We start from the raw sequence: 14,331 nt of genomic DNA on the forward strand, positions 1-14,331 counted from the left end.
GTTGACTGTGATGAGCTTAGTAATTATGACATATTGTAAAATTGAATGCTCTGACTTGATGGATTGAGCTATGTTGTGATCATGATTCTTGAAGTATACCCCTATTAGCAATTTGACATTAACCCTTGATGAAAGACTAATGTCATGACGTAATTATGAAGTACCTGAAGCTAACATGTTATGACCATGATGGATATATGTTTTAGAATCTGATATAGCTTGATTTTATGATCTAACAGTTTTGATACATGACAATATTATAGACAGGTTGATGACTTGAATAATAATGGCTAAAGGGGAAACTCATTCAGAGGGAGAATCTCTCCATAAGATCCCTACACCTATTATCATTTGCATAGAAGATTCTTTATTATTGAAGTAAGATTTTTGACATGAATACACGAAATATCTGATGTTGATAGTCAACAGCAAGTTCTGATCTGAGAAGAGAGGGTTTCCCTTAGTTTAAACCCCAACTGTATGGAAGCAATCTTATCAGTGCAGCTCTAAGCCTCACAGCCTTGCGGAAGAAAGCCTATGAGTACGGTTATGCCTGCAGGTCACAAAATCTAAAGCCTTATGCATAAAATCAAGAATGCACCAGGAGTATGTCAATCCTACAGACATAGAGCAAACAATAGAATGTCCTATGAGCAAGAAAAGTTGAATATTTGACTTTCTAGAGAGAATGTGAATGTGCTGACTAAACTTGTGTTTTCAGGTGATCGGAATATGCATATTAGTATGTTATTTCGATTTGATCATTGAAGCTAGTGTATGACAGTATATGATAACAATTACATGGGTTTGACAAGATTTGACCTATTGGATTGACTTAGTGAGCATATTGGCTTGAATGATTGAAGATGTTTTAGAACTTTGACATGATGCTTGATGGTTCATAGATATGTTTTGGCTTAAGGATTATTTGAATTCACAGTGATGACAAGTTAGAGTTTTGATCTGATGATTTTCCTTAATGACAGTGTTATGTGCACATAGCAACTTTCAGTGACTAACATTGGTATTGAATAATGGTTTTGGCCTCATTGTCCTTGGCACAATGGTTGAAGTATAAACAGTTGTGATTCAGTATGAAGTAATCTCACAATAAATGGATGGAGCTTGCATGACTTATCCTTGGTGTATGCATTTGCATCTAGTGACAGAAATGATTTATATTATGATCATGAGGATGAATTGATGAATTTTGGTTTGATATTGCTTGGTAAATGACAATTTGTTGGCATGACAATAGATGAAGTCATAACTTGATATTTGGATGTGAGCTCTACCTATCACCTGGTCCAAAGAATTTGTTACAGTGATATTGATGATTTTGATATTAGTTTTGATCTGGCATCTAAACTTTGATAAGCTGACTTAGTTGATTTGATTACACATTATTGATTTGTGTAAGGTTGAGCATATTGGTTTGGTAAAGTGTTATGTTTGCAGAAAGCATTGTACGAAGCAAGCTCCCTGAGCTTGGTGTGTTTGCATTGACAGTTACCTAGTGAAGCCAGGAAGATGTGTCGATCCACACCTCTACTTCAAAAGTGGTCCAAGGTATGACTTTGATTTTGGTTTTATATATTGATAGCCTACTCTTGACAGATAATGAGCCTCTGATGATCAAAATAAGAGGGAGTTGGCCTCTGAGGTTCAAAATGAAGAAACATGGCATAATGAATTACTTTTTGGAGTTTAGAAAAGAAAATGTACATCATAAAGCTATTCAAGAATTTTTGGAAAGTGTAATTGCAAATCCTTGGACACTCCAATTGAATTTCAAGAAGTTGTGACGAGATATTGTTGAACTTGACTTGGCAACCAACAGTTGATTGAAGCATTGATGTTCTGCTTGAACAACCGTGTATATATATATATATATATATATAGATGTTGGGAATAGAACCTGAGTGAATTCATGATTGATCCACTTCATACACGAGTTGCCACCAAGCACCCTTCGAGATATTTGCATGGGAAGATCGATTTTTGGTCTGAGATCATCTATGATATGTCATTGCACATATGTACTATCAGGATCGTGATTAATAATATAAGCACATCTGTGTGTTGCCTTAGTATGAGATCTGCCATGATATTTTGGATGAGAAGTCTGTAACTTTAAACACGACTGAGGTTGAGTACGACATGGCTAGCTATGAGGCAAGATGAAGAAGCTCTTTGGAGAGCTATTTGAGCAGGTTCTGAATATGACAGGAATACATTATGATAATATTGAGTGGGATCCAATTGGCAAAAAATCTTGTATATCGCTGGGACTAAGATACCTTCGTATATTGAGACAGTACTGTTGTACGAGACAAGCTTAGGCTTGTGGTTGGCACCTCCATGAGAGGGACGATGAATAAGGTATCCTTTTGTGATATATATACTTTTGTTCTAAAATGATATTTGATTTGATAACCTGCATGAACAGGAGATTGTTGCTATTGAGACATGATGATTACCAGATATGAGCACGATAATATGTTTCTGATCTACAAAAAGAATCGCTAATCGAGGACACTGAGCCAGCTCTTCCCCCTCATTTAAGCTCCGAGGGTGTGGAATTGAGATGGAGGGCTCCTGGGGTTGAGGGATCTCTGGACAATAGGGTATCATACCTATATGTTACCCATAGGGTTGGAGATTTTGATCTCCTATCTTGGTCTTTGCAAAGTATACCCCAGTTGGCATCATACCCACAAGTCGGGCTTGTTGGGATCGTCCCTCCCCATCTGGCCAACAAGTTGAGGAGCCTTGGGGGCGTGTGATCCTTACCTTTTGGTAAGTCAGGTATCTCGCCCAAGCTCGGATTATGATGTAGGTGTTCTACCACATGACTCTTGAGGGTCATTGTTGGGAAGATCAGCAGGCAATAGATGGGTTGAGATGTGCTCCCCTTAATCACTTATTGCTCGATATGGGGTTGTAGATGTTTAGCTCACCCATGAGATTTCGAGTTGAGACTAAGCTCCCCGATGTGGTTCCAAGTTGAGATGTGCTCCCTGATGTTGTTCCAGATTGAACTAGGCTCTCCAGTGTTGATACAGGTTGTAGATTTGGCTCCCCGCTGAAAATAATTCTGAGTGGTAGCAGTGGCTCCCCAATGGATAGAGGGTGGTAGATTGAGCTCCCTTTTGATGTCAAATTCTTCTTCTTTTAGATTCGAGAATGTTCATCATATAAGTAGGGACAATCAAGAAATAAGCAGGAATAAGTAAGAGATGAGAAGTGATGGCATTTGATAATGAGATACTTGAGATTGGATATGATTTGATGACATGATTCTTGCGATGACTACATAATGCAGTTGGAAATTCTCCCTAGCTGAGAGGGAGTGTTAATTTGGCAGTGCAGTGACAAATTCCAACCATGGGACGACATTCCTCTTCTCGAGAGGACCAATTTTGACTATTGAAGCGCTCAATTTGGATAAGGGAAAACTGTAATTTTGAATTAAAAGCTCACATGTGCATATTTGATCAAGTCAGCCTCAAAGCAAATTGGAAACCCTTTGAAGGCTATAAATACAAGTGACTTTAACCTCATTTGGACATCATCATGAAACATTCTTCTATTCTCTTTCTTGGTTTTGGCTCGCACAGGTCTGAGGCACGTCCAAGAAGAATTGATTCGCACGAAAGAGAAATTACAGGGTCTGAAGCTCGTGCATGTTTCTAGGGTTTTGGGTCATAGTTGTTGGCTTACCGAAGGAAAAGTTCGACTATAGTCGCTGGCTTGCCAGCTCAAGGGAGTGACTTGAAGCTCTTAGTCACTCGTACACCTCTTCCTCCCTGCGAGTGGAAGCTAAACTTGCATTTTTCAGTTGACAGAAGTTTTCGCTCGTTAACCGCAATGTTCGGCAATTGACTGCAAATAGTGACAGTTCACCACAAGCTTCTTGGTGAGCTTAGGTATTGCAGCAAGAATGCTGCAACTCCCAAAGCTACCAGCTTTACTTATCAACCCGGGGTTCGTACAAACTTGGAGGTGACTGTGCTATATACACAAGTTGAAGTGAAGGTACTACCTGTTGTCACTGCTCATCTGGAAAGAGACCCCAGGGGTTCCAAGCCAGACTTCTATAGGGTCAGAATAAGCTTGATTTTGATAGAAGGAGAGCAAACCTATTCTATGGGAGAGTAATTCTACTGCAGAAATGAAGAAAACAACATGCAAACCTAAATCACCATAACCTAATTAATCATGAAAACAGCTAGTCTCGCAGAATTGCTAAGCAACACTAATCTAATGCTAATTATCTAAGTTGCAGGAGTAAAGCAGCAAAACTAGACTAAGGGGTCAGAAATGGAACTAGGCTAAGTCTGTGTATAAGCAGAAGAAGCGGTTAGAGGTCAAAATGGTGAAAAGAGGACATAATGAGCAACAGTGCATGAGGACCGTTGGATCAGGCGGGTGAAGGGTAAATGAATGGTTGAGATCAAATAATAGGAGGGTACGTAGGCAAATGGGCGGACATGGTGGACTAACAGGATGGATGGCTGGGATTATATCACGGAGGCGATCGGCAGATGAACGGCGGAGATCGACCAAGCCAGTTGGCGATCGGGTGAAGCGACAGCCGTCAAATCAAGAGACAGATCGATGGTGGAGAGTTCAAGGCGATAAAGCGATCGGGTGATGCGACAGCCGTCAGATCTGGCAGGGCAGATCGACGGTGGAGATTGGAGCGCAAAAAGAAACGTGTGGAAATGACGAGCAGGTTTGGAGGGCAATAAGTTGTATCTCGCGCACCCTCAAAGCCGTAAATGATTTTGTAGAATTTTGCGCGATTCGCCTCCCCGGTCGACAAGTAGCACAGGGAAACCGCCCATATTGCGTGCTCTCAGCCCAATAATGGTCGGAAGGAAATCCACGTGATATGGCGCAATGGCCATCGAATCTAGCAAGGCAGATCTACGGCGGGGATGTGACTGAGCAGGTTGGTGAGCGGGTGCGCGACAGTGGTTGAATCTAACAAGGCAAATCGACGATGGGGATTTAAAGGGAAAAAAAAAAAGTCAAGACTCAGATGCGGAAAAGTGTATTTGAGCGGTGATTAGACGATTTGGCTTGTGAAATGCGTTTTACCGGTAAAACCTTTTACACATGAATTATCAGCTCCTGCGAAAGCGTTTCGGGCCGAAGGAGAATGACAGTATGAGTGTAATATTCCTAATTAGCTAAGGCTAATTGGAATATTCGATTTTTGCACAATTTTGCCTTCTATAGTTAGTTATGAATAAAAAAGTGAGCAAAGGGTGACATAACTCACTTTTAGAATAAAAGTCACTTCCTAGTAGCACAACATTGTGACTTAAGGGGAGCCAAGGGGGCCAAAGGGGGGACACAGAAATGGAGCCCACGCAGACACTTAGAGGGACTGCGCAGTAGGGAAGAAACACGTGGCAAGAGAGGGACTGCACTGGAGAAGGTAGGCCTTGGGATTGAGAGAGGCAAAGGCTATAAAGGAGAGAGGAGCTTCCTCATTTTGGATTCAATTATGAGCATTTGAGATAGTCGCTTCGGCTTAGAGCACACTGGCTGTTTAGCTAGTCTGCAGCACTGTTTAGTACATTGAGTGTCTCCGTTCGGAGATCCCCCGGGGGACTTCGAGTGCCTGCTCAGGCAAGGTATTTCCATCAGCATTTCAGCAATTGTTTCATCAGCATTTCAGCAGTCGTTCATCAGCATTTTGGAGGACTACGCAGCACTGAGAGGGATGACGCAGTTCTTTCTGGCAGGAGTTCTGGCTTGAGGGTTTGCAGTAGGATTTGTGCTGGGAGATTGAGCAGGGGATCGGCCCTTGCATATTGGAGGGTTTTGGCTGAGGTTTCAGGCAGATTTCTGGAGGGTTTCATTCAGTGGCAGTGCAAAGCCTTGAGAGACTGCGCAGAACCCCAAGGGGGTGATTTTCGGGGGTTGGCCATTCCAGGAAAGCTTTCTGGGTTTTTTTGGATTTCTTGAGTACAGTCTGATTCCAGAGTTTCAACCTTTTCTGAGGAGGGGAGCAGCCCCAAAATCTCATTCGATTTCCAGCAACACAGCAGCTTTCCAGTAGTTGGGACGCAGATCAGTGTGAGGCCATTCCTTTGTTATTCTTAGCGGATTTCTTCACTTGCCTTGTGCAAGTAGAAGTGCCATCTTCCTGATCACCTCCTGTACTGTTAAGTTTAGGTATGTTCTATGCTAGAGCAATTTATTTAAATTTTCACAGTTAGCAATCACATCAGCATTACGATAAACTGCAGATAGAACATAAATATAAAACGCAGAAGACAAGCCAAGACAAGAGGACACAAGATGTGGCGCGAGCCAGGGACAAACCCCACAATGTGTGGGAAACCCTTTGATCAAATCTTCTTTTATCTTCAAAGTTCAGCAAAGAAAGAGAGAGAGAGAGAGAGTACAATTACAACAGAAATCAACACTTTGACTTGTCTAGATCTAAGCATAGATCATCTTCTATAACAATGAGATCAGTTGAAGACATTCTGCTTCAACTGATTCTCTAAGGTGACTCCTTCACCTATCATCGTGCTGCATCTCGTCCGTTTGCTGCACCTGACCGTGTAGCACCATCATGTTGTATCATCGAGCTGCTCATGATCATTGTGCTGCCCACACATCATGTTGTCCATGACCTCATACATCATGCTACCCATGTGTTGTGCTGCTTCTTGATGCTGCCTATTCATTATGTAGTGCTGCATCCAAGTATCACTGAGTTGTCCTCAACATCAAGCTGTCCATGATTATGCTGCCCATGCTCATGATCCTATCCATCATCATGCTGCTATACATATATATGATTAACATGATCCTTGTCACTGTTCTTTGAAACATGATGAGATTGCCATATGCCAAGGATCTCTGACTGTCATTGAAATCTATTTCATTATCAGAGTTATGCCACTTCTAACATAGTCTTCATTGAGCTGAGAGAATAGATCTATCATGCTGTTCATTGTGCTGCCACATGTGTGCCACCTTGTGTAACAGTGACACCTTCATATTGCGTAAGATATTCCTTTTGGCAGCTACAGGCCTCCCTTCTAACTGCGGCCAGATCTCTGACTTGCTGCGTATTTACCCTCATATATAAGGGCAATCTTAAACATGGACTACATTATGCGTATAAGCGTCCCTCATACCAGCGTATTGGAGTTTCTATGACCAGCGTATAATAGGTATCCTTGCATGAACTAGACTGCGTGTATCTCTAGCATGAACTGGACTACAAGTATATATGAACGAGTTCTTGTATGACTGCGTATACATGTATGAGTTCCAGTGAATGCGATGACATGATAGCATATGACTGTATTGTCATTTTCCGCGTTCAGATGATATCTCTATGACAGCGTATGACTGTATTGCTGTTTGCCGCATTCAGATGCTATGTGTATGACTATATTGTTGTTGGCTTCATATACATATTCATTTCCAACGTATATATGAACTCTTACAAAGCATATTGAACAACGTACATATAATGCCCAACGTATATGCAATCATGACTATGTTTACCTTAACAACGTGTAACTCTCCAGCGTGTAAGTCTTCCTGATCTTACGTATGTGCATGACAGCGTATAAAGTATTTGCTGTGCGTCTAGGTCTCCAACGGATTAGAGATTGTTGTACATAGTTGATTCATCTCTGCGTGAGAGCTAGGGCATCATGAAAGCGTTCCATTATATATATCTTTATTTCCATATTTCGTATCGTTCCATACCCATACATATGACAGTGTTCTATTTCTGGACAGTGTATATATATGTGTTTCCAATATTGCGTATCAGCGTGTATATGTATATGTGTCCACGTATCTCACGCTGCCAGATCTAGGGTATGACCACGCTGCCAGATCTAGGAACATCACTGCAGAGACGGCTCCCTTAACTGCGGCTCTTTTCATACTTGTGACTACGGCTAGGTTTCCATGAACAGCATATTACTCCATGACCAGCGTATTACTGTTTCCATAATCTGCGTGTGAATACCTGACTGCCCAACGTATGACTGTCCAACGTATAACCAAGACTGCGTTGCCTCTTCATCACTGTGGCTCAGCTTTATGGACTTGCGGTGTGTATTACCGGCATATTATATCATTGCCTGCGTCCTGATCATGAACAGCGTGTAGATATTACCACTGCATATATTATTGCCTTCTCTTGGTGTCTCACTCTTTCTCAAAAAACCCAAGACGTGGAGAGGAGGAGATCACTCAAGGGTTGTGTTGCCAAATGACTTCAAATCCTCCTTTATTTATACTAAAAACGTAGAGGTTGAATAGACACGTCGGTTGGGCTTCTAGAGCCTACATAAGAGCTGGTCGGCTTGACAATAATTACATAAACAAAATAAATTCATATCTCCATAAATACTTATCAGAATCGGATGATCTTTGGATCAATCCTACACCTTTCGACGAGAGGGATCCAATAAAAATATCAGTTGCCATAAATAAACTGACCCACATGGAGTTTGGCCCTAGTTGCCAATTTAACATGTACTCATTTTATTGCTCAGTATAATAAAATGGCTTAGCATTTCTTGCTGCATTTCTTGAGTATTTGTTTACGTTTCATGTATACATTGTTGTTTGCTGCACTATTGTTATTTCATCTCTGTGAATTTTCCGACTATTATACCACTTGTACGTTTTTCTGGTGGGGGTTTGCTGGTATTTGAGAAATATTCCAGGGAAGGGATATTACAGTGGTATCAGAGCATAGATCTGACTCAGCCTGTGGAGCTAGCAATCTATGACACCGGAGGAAAAGCCCTACATTTGTTACAGAGGTAGAAGATACAGAGACACTGGGCGTAGGTTGGAGAACACCTACGGAGAGGGACACTGTGTTCTGGTGGTGGATGCAGAATAGGAACAGCCTGTGGTGGGCGCAGAGCAGAAGGATCAGATGGCAGACGAGGATGGGAAGAGATTTGCGGATATGCTCCTCAAATCAGTACAGGATCTGTCGAGGCAGATTGAGGTGATGGGGCAGAGATTCACGGCAGTAGAGGCTAGACAGCGTGAGAGCCCACGGGTTTTTCAGGTTGGTGAGGGATCGGGCGCATCCCACCATTTTCCAGAGCAGCGTGATACTGCGCAGCAGGTGGCCTCACATGCCCCTACACGCTCTACCATGCCCACTTTCTTAGGAGCAGACACGGGGGCCGTAGCCCAGCAGGAGGCAGAGCCCAGACATATGGGCGATTATTTTGCAGAGTACCAGGCCTATGGGCAGGAGTTCAGGGAAGCCCTTTCATTCAGAGACTTTGTTCAGCTCCAGCGGGATAGTAGACCCCGCGACCATCACAGAGGGTACCGGCATTACCATGATGGTGACACCCACCGTGCAGCGAGTAGATTCCACTTGCCTACGTTTGATGGTTCATCAAACAGTTTGGCAAAGTTTTCCAGCTTAACCAGATGTCAGAGACAAAGGCCATCAAGGTGGCAACATTGCATTTGGATGGTGAGGTTCAAGATTGGTGGTTTCATGGGATGGTTACACTCGGACACTCCACAGTGACGACATATGCCGAGTTCACCGGGAGATTGATGGAGCGATTTGATCGGAGGGATCCAGAGCAGCATTTTGTTGAGCTGACGAGACTCAAACAGACAGGGAGCCCAAAGACCTACATTGCAGATTTCTTAAGGGTCTCAATGATGGTGCCGGATCTATCAACGACACGGAGGATTTATATGTATGTTGAGGGGCTAGCAGAGCCACTTCCGGGATTAGTCCGTCCACTAGACCAGCCACACTCCAGGACACTATTAACAGGACCCGGGACTTACAAGATGTCTTACCCATGACCCGGACACCTTACCCCCAGAGACAGACTTTCCAGTCTAAGGGGAAGGATGTGAGGATTCCACCTCCAACGGGGAATCCAGGACAAGTACAGATTGACGATGATGCCAGGAGGGAGTTGAAGAAGAAGCGGTTGTGCTTCACCTATCAGGAGCCGTGGGCACCAGGACATAGATGTGCTGCTGGTGAGGCACATTTCATTGAGGTCTTCTCCAAGAGCAATGGGGAAGAGGATGATGAGGATGATGTGGAGGCAGGAGATAGTCATGTCGTGCAGGGACCTTTGCCACCTCCACCGCCAGCAGCAGGTGGTGCATCTTTTGCACCTACCGGAGGGGCCCTTGCAGCATTGCGAGGAGTTCCCAAGTATTTGACGCTACGCGTATGGGGGACAGTACGTGGCCAGCGGGTATCAGTCTTGGTTGACAATGGGGCAACCCACAACTTCATCGATGCACAGATGGTTGAGCGGAGAGGTATACAGACAGAGAGCTTCGATGGGTTTTCAGTCTTAGTCCCGGGAGATCAAACCATGATGTGTGCTCGTTATGTTCCAGAGCTATCAGTGACGATGGGCACCTATACATTGACTGACCACTTTTTTGTGGTCGATATTCCAGACACCAACATGATACTAGGTGTTCAGTGGCTCATGACTCTAGGGAAGGTCACGACGAATTGGAAGACCCTAGAGATGGAGTGGGATGATGAGAAGACAGAGAGGCATGAGAAGATACGGGACAGCACACCTATCCGCCTCAAACTGTTTCGACTCATCGGATGGAGTCAGTCTTCCGGAAGGGAGATGTAGAGTGGGCAGTAGAGCTGCGTGCATCAGAGGCAGGGACTACAGGGCAGATGGTGCATCTAGAGATACAGTCCATCCTTGACCGGTATGCCATAGTGTTTGGGGAGATTCCGCCGGGATGGCCACCGAACCGGGGATTTGAACACACCATTGAGCTGGAGCAGGGTATATAGGTCGTGATTACTACCCCCTATAGGCATCCCAAGGCCTATCGGGATGAGATTGAGCGGGCCATTCAGGAGTTGTTGGCTCTTTAGCACATTCGGCCGAGCACGAGTCCTTTTGCTTCTTCCGTGGTGTTGGTGAAGAAGAAGGACGGTACATTGAGGATGTACATTGACTACAGGGCCCTGAACAAGAAGACACTGAAGAACAAGTACCCCATACCCAGGATCAACGAGTTGATGGATGAGTTGAGAGGAGCACGGTTCTTCTCAAAGATTGATTTGAGATCTGGGTACCATCAAATTCGCGTGAGGGAGGAGGACATTCCCAAGACCGCCTTCAGGTGTCACTATGGGCACTTTGAGTTCTTGGTGATGCCCTTTGGGCTAACCAATGCCCCGCCACATTTCAGACCTGCATGAATCACAGCTTCCGCAGTCACTTGAGGAAGTTTGTGTTGGTATTCTTTGATGACATTCTCATTTACAGCAGGACTTGGGAGGAGCATCTCCAGCACATTGAGACAGTGTTGCGTATCTTGCAGGAGCAACAGTTCTAAGCCAAACTCTCCAAGTGTGAGTTTGGGTTGACGGAGATGTTGTATTTGGGGCACATCATAGGGGTGGACGGAGTGAGAGTCCACGAGGAGAAGATCAAGGCCATTAGAGAGTGGCCGGAGTCGAGGAACGTGACAGAACTCTAAGGATTCATTGGCATTTGTACTTACTACCGGAAGTTCGTCAAGAGTTTCTCACAGCTTGCTGCACCCCTGACAGATTTGACGAGGAAGGGGGCTTTCAGTTGGTCAGATACAGCACAGCGAGCCTTTGACAGGCTCAAGGAGGTTATGAGCAGCTGCCCAGTGCTTGTGTAATATTCCTAACCCGGAATATTCCTCAAACCCCAGTAAAATCTCAACCAAAAAACGCACAAGTGGTATAGTAGTGCAGCAACAATAATATATATATGAAATATAAACAGATACACAAGAAATGCAGTGAGAAGTGCTAAGCCATTTTAGTATACTGAGTAAAGGAATGAGTACAGAGGTGATCAGAAAGACGACACCTCGACTTGCTCAAGGCAAGTGGAGAAATATAGTCAGAATAGCAAGAAATGGCTCCAAACTGATCTGCGTCCCCGCTGCTGGGAAACTGTCGTGCTGCTGCTATTGCTAGAGATCAAATGAGGATTTGGGGCTGATCCCCTCCTCAGAAAAGGCTGAAACTCTGGAAATCCACTCTACTCAAGAAACCTGGAAAAACCGAGAAAGCTTTCCTGGAATGGCCCACCCCTGAAAATCACCCCCCCTTGGGGTTCTGCACAGTCCCTCAATGCTCTGCGCTGCCACTAAATGAAACTCCCCAGAAATCTGCCTGAAACCCATGCCAAAACTCTCGAATATGCAAGGGTTGATCCCCTGCTCTATCTCTCAACACCAAAACCTCCTGCAACCCTACAACTCAAGCTCCTGCCAGAAAGAATTACGTCCTCCTCTCAGTGCTGCGCAGTCCTCCAGAATGCTGATGAAACTGCTGCTGAAATGCTGGTGAAACTGCTGCTGAAATGCTGGTGAAACTACTGCTGCAATGCCAATGGAAATACCTTGCCCGAGCAGGCACTCGAAGTCCCCCAGGGCTAAGGGTGAGATCTCCGAACGGAGACATTCAATGCACTAAACAGTGTTGCAGACTAGCTAAACAACCAGCGTGCTCTAAGTCGAAATGACTATCACAAATGCTCATAACCGGAATGATCCAAAATGAGGGGGCTCCTCTCTCTTTTATAGCCTTTGCCTCTCTCAATCCCAAGGCTCACCTCCTCCTGCGTGATTCCCCTCTTGCCATGTGTTCCTTTCCTCCTGCGCAATTCCTCCATGTGTCTGCGTGGGCCCCATTTTTGCGTCCCCCTTTGGCCCCCCTTGGTTCCCCTTTAAGTCACAACGTTGTGCTACTAGGAAATGACTTTTTATTCTAAAAGTGAGTTATGTCCCCCTTCCTCACTTTTTTTATTTACAAATAACTATAGAAGGCAAAAATCGAATATTCCAATTAGCCATGGCTAATTAGGAATATTACAGTCTCCCCCGGCAAAATGTTGCTTGTCCTCAAGTAACTGAAGCGATGGATGCTGTAAGATCTTCTCACTCTCCCAAGTGGCATCCTCATCCGGCAAATTCTTCCAGCTCACGAAGAATTCCCGGACCGTCCTGCTCCGCAGCTGTCTCTCCCTGGGTATCAATGATAGCCTTCGCCTACAATACCAAATGCCCCTCATCATCCATGGGTGGTAGCTCATCTGTCACTGTCACCTACTGCCCCAATGCCTTCTTCAGGCATGATACATGAAAAATGTTATGAATCTTGCTGCCTTGGGGCAGCTCCAACTCATATGCAACCTGTCCAATCCTGCGTATCACCCTGTATGGCCCATAAAAGCGGGGCTTGAGCTTCTCAACCCCCTTCTGCTTCAGTGACGACTGTTGGTATCGCTGTAATCTTAGGTAGACCATGTCCCCTACCTCGAACTGACTCTCCACCCGACCCATGTCGGCATACGGCTTCTACTGGTTCTGTGTTGTAGCCATGTTATCCTTGAGAGCTCGGAGGATATCCTGACTCTCTTGGATCCAAATCTTGGCTCTAGGAGCCCTGCTATCACCAAACATCACGTCAACAAAAGATAAAGGATGATACCCATATAAGGCATAGAATGGTGACATACCAATGGACATGTGATGTGAAGTATTGTAGCAGTACTCCCCCAGATGCAGCCACTTCAGCCATGCTCACTACTGCCCGCTTACATAGTTACGCAAGTAGCCCTCCAACCACTTGTTAACTATCTCTGTCTGCCCGTCTGTCTGTGGGTGATAACTGGTACTCGGTGTCAACTTCGTCCCCACCAACCGGAAAAGCTCCTGCCAAAACCCACCCATGAAACGGCTGTCCCTGTCACTGACGATGGTCTTAGGAAGACCGTGTAGCCTGAAGATCTCTCTGAAGAACAGCTCGGCCACCTGTGCTGCTGTATAGTGTGCGGATATGGCAAAAAAATGTGCGTACTTTGTCAGTCGATCAACGATGACAAAGATACAATCCTTGCCCTGTACCATGGGCAACCCTGTGATGAAGTCCATCGAAATACTCTCCCATTTCCCCTCCGGAATGGGAAGAGGCTGCAATAAACCCACGGGATGGCTCATCTCTCCCTTGTTCCTTTGGCAAACATCGCACTCCCGGATGTGTTGGAGTATGTCCTCCTTGAGGCCCTTCCATGAGAACCTCTCTCTAATGGCCCTGTAGGTTTTGGTAAACCCCTGATGTCCTGCCAAAGGTGAATCATGTGATGCCTGGAGTATCTTCTTCTTGAGCTGAGACCCCTCAGTCAAGAAGATCCGGTCCCTGTAATAGATGATCTCATCGACCACCCTGTACCTGTCATCTGCCACCTGCCCATCCAGAACCTCACATGCAAACCTGTCCTTGGAGTACTCTACTAAGAGTCG

At 44.8% G+C, this 14,331-nt stretch overlaps 1 protein-coding gene across 3 annotated transcripts in view; it reads right to left on the reverse strand.

The window, feature by feature from the left end:
- The window catches only part of LOC149163101 (cinnamoyl-CoA reductase 1-like), a 122,790-nt gene that overhangs the window by 90,017 nt on the left and 18,442 nt on the right, over positions 1 to 14,331 (reverse strand). The window lies entirely within an intron of this gene.

The sequence above is a fragment of the Pinus tabuliformis genome, chromosome 5_2 (assembly GCF_031772625.1).
Source record: "Pinus tabuliformis cultivar Carrire ecotype Pingquan chromosome 5_2, CPIR1, whole genome shotgun sequence".
Classification (NCBI taxonomy): Eukaryota; Viridiplantae; Streptophyta; class Pinopsida; order Pinales; family Pinaceae; genus Pinus; species Pinus tabuliformis.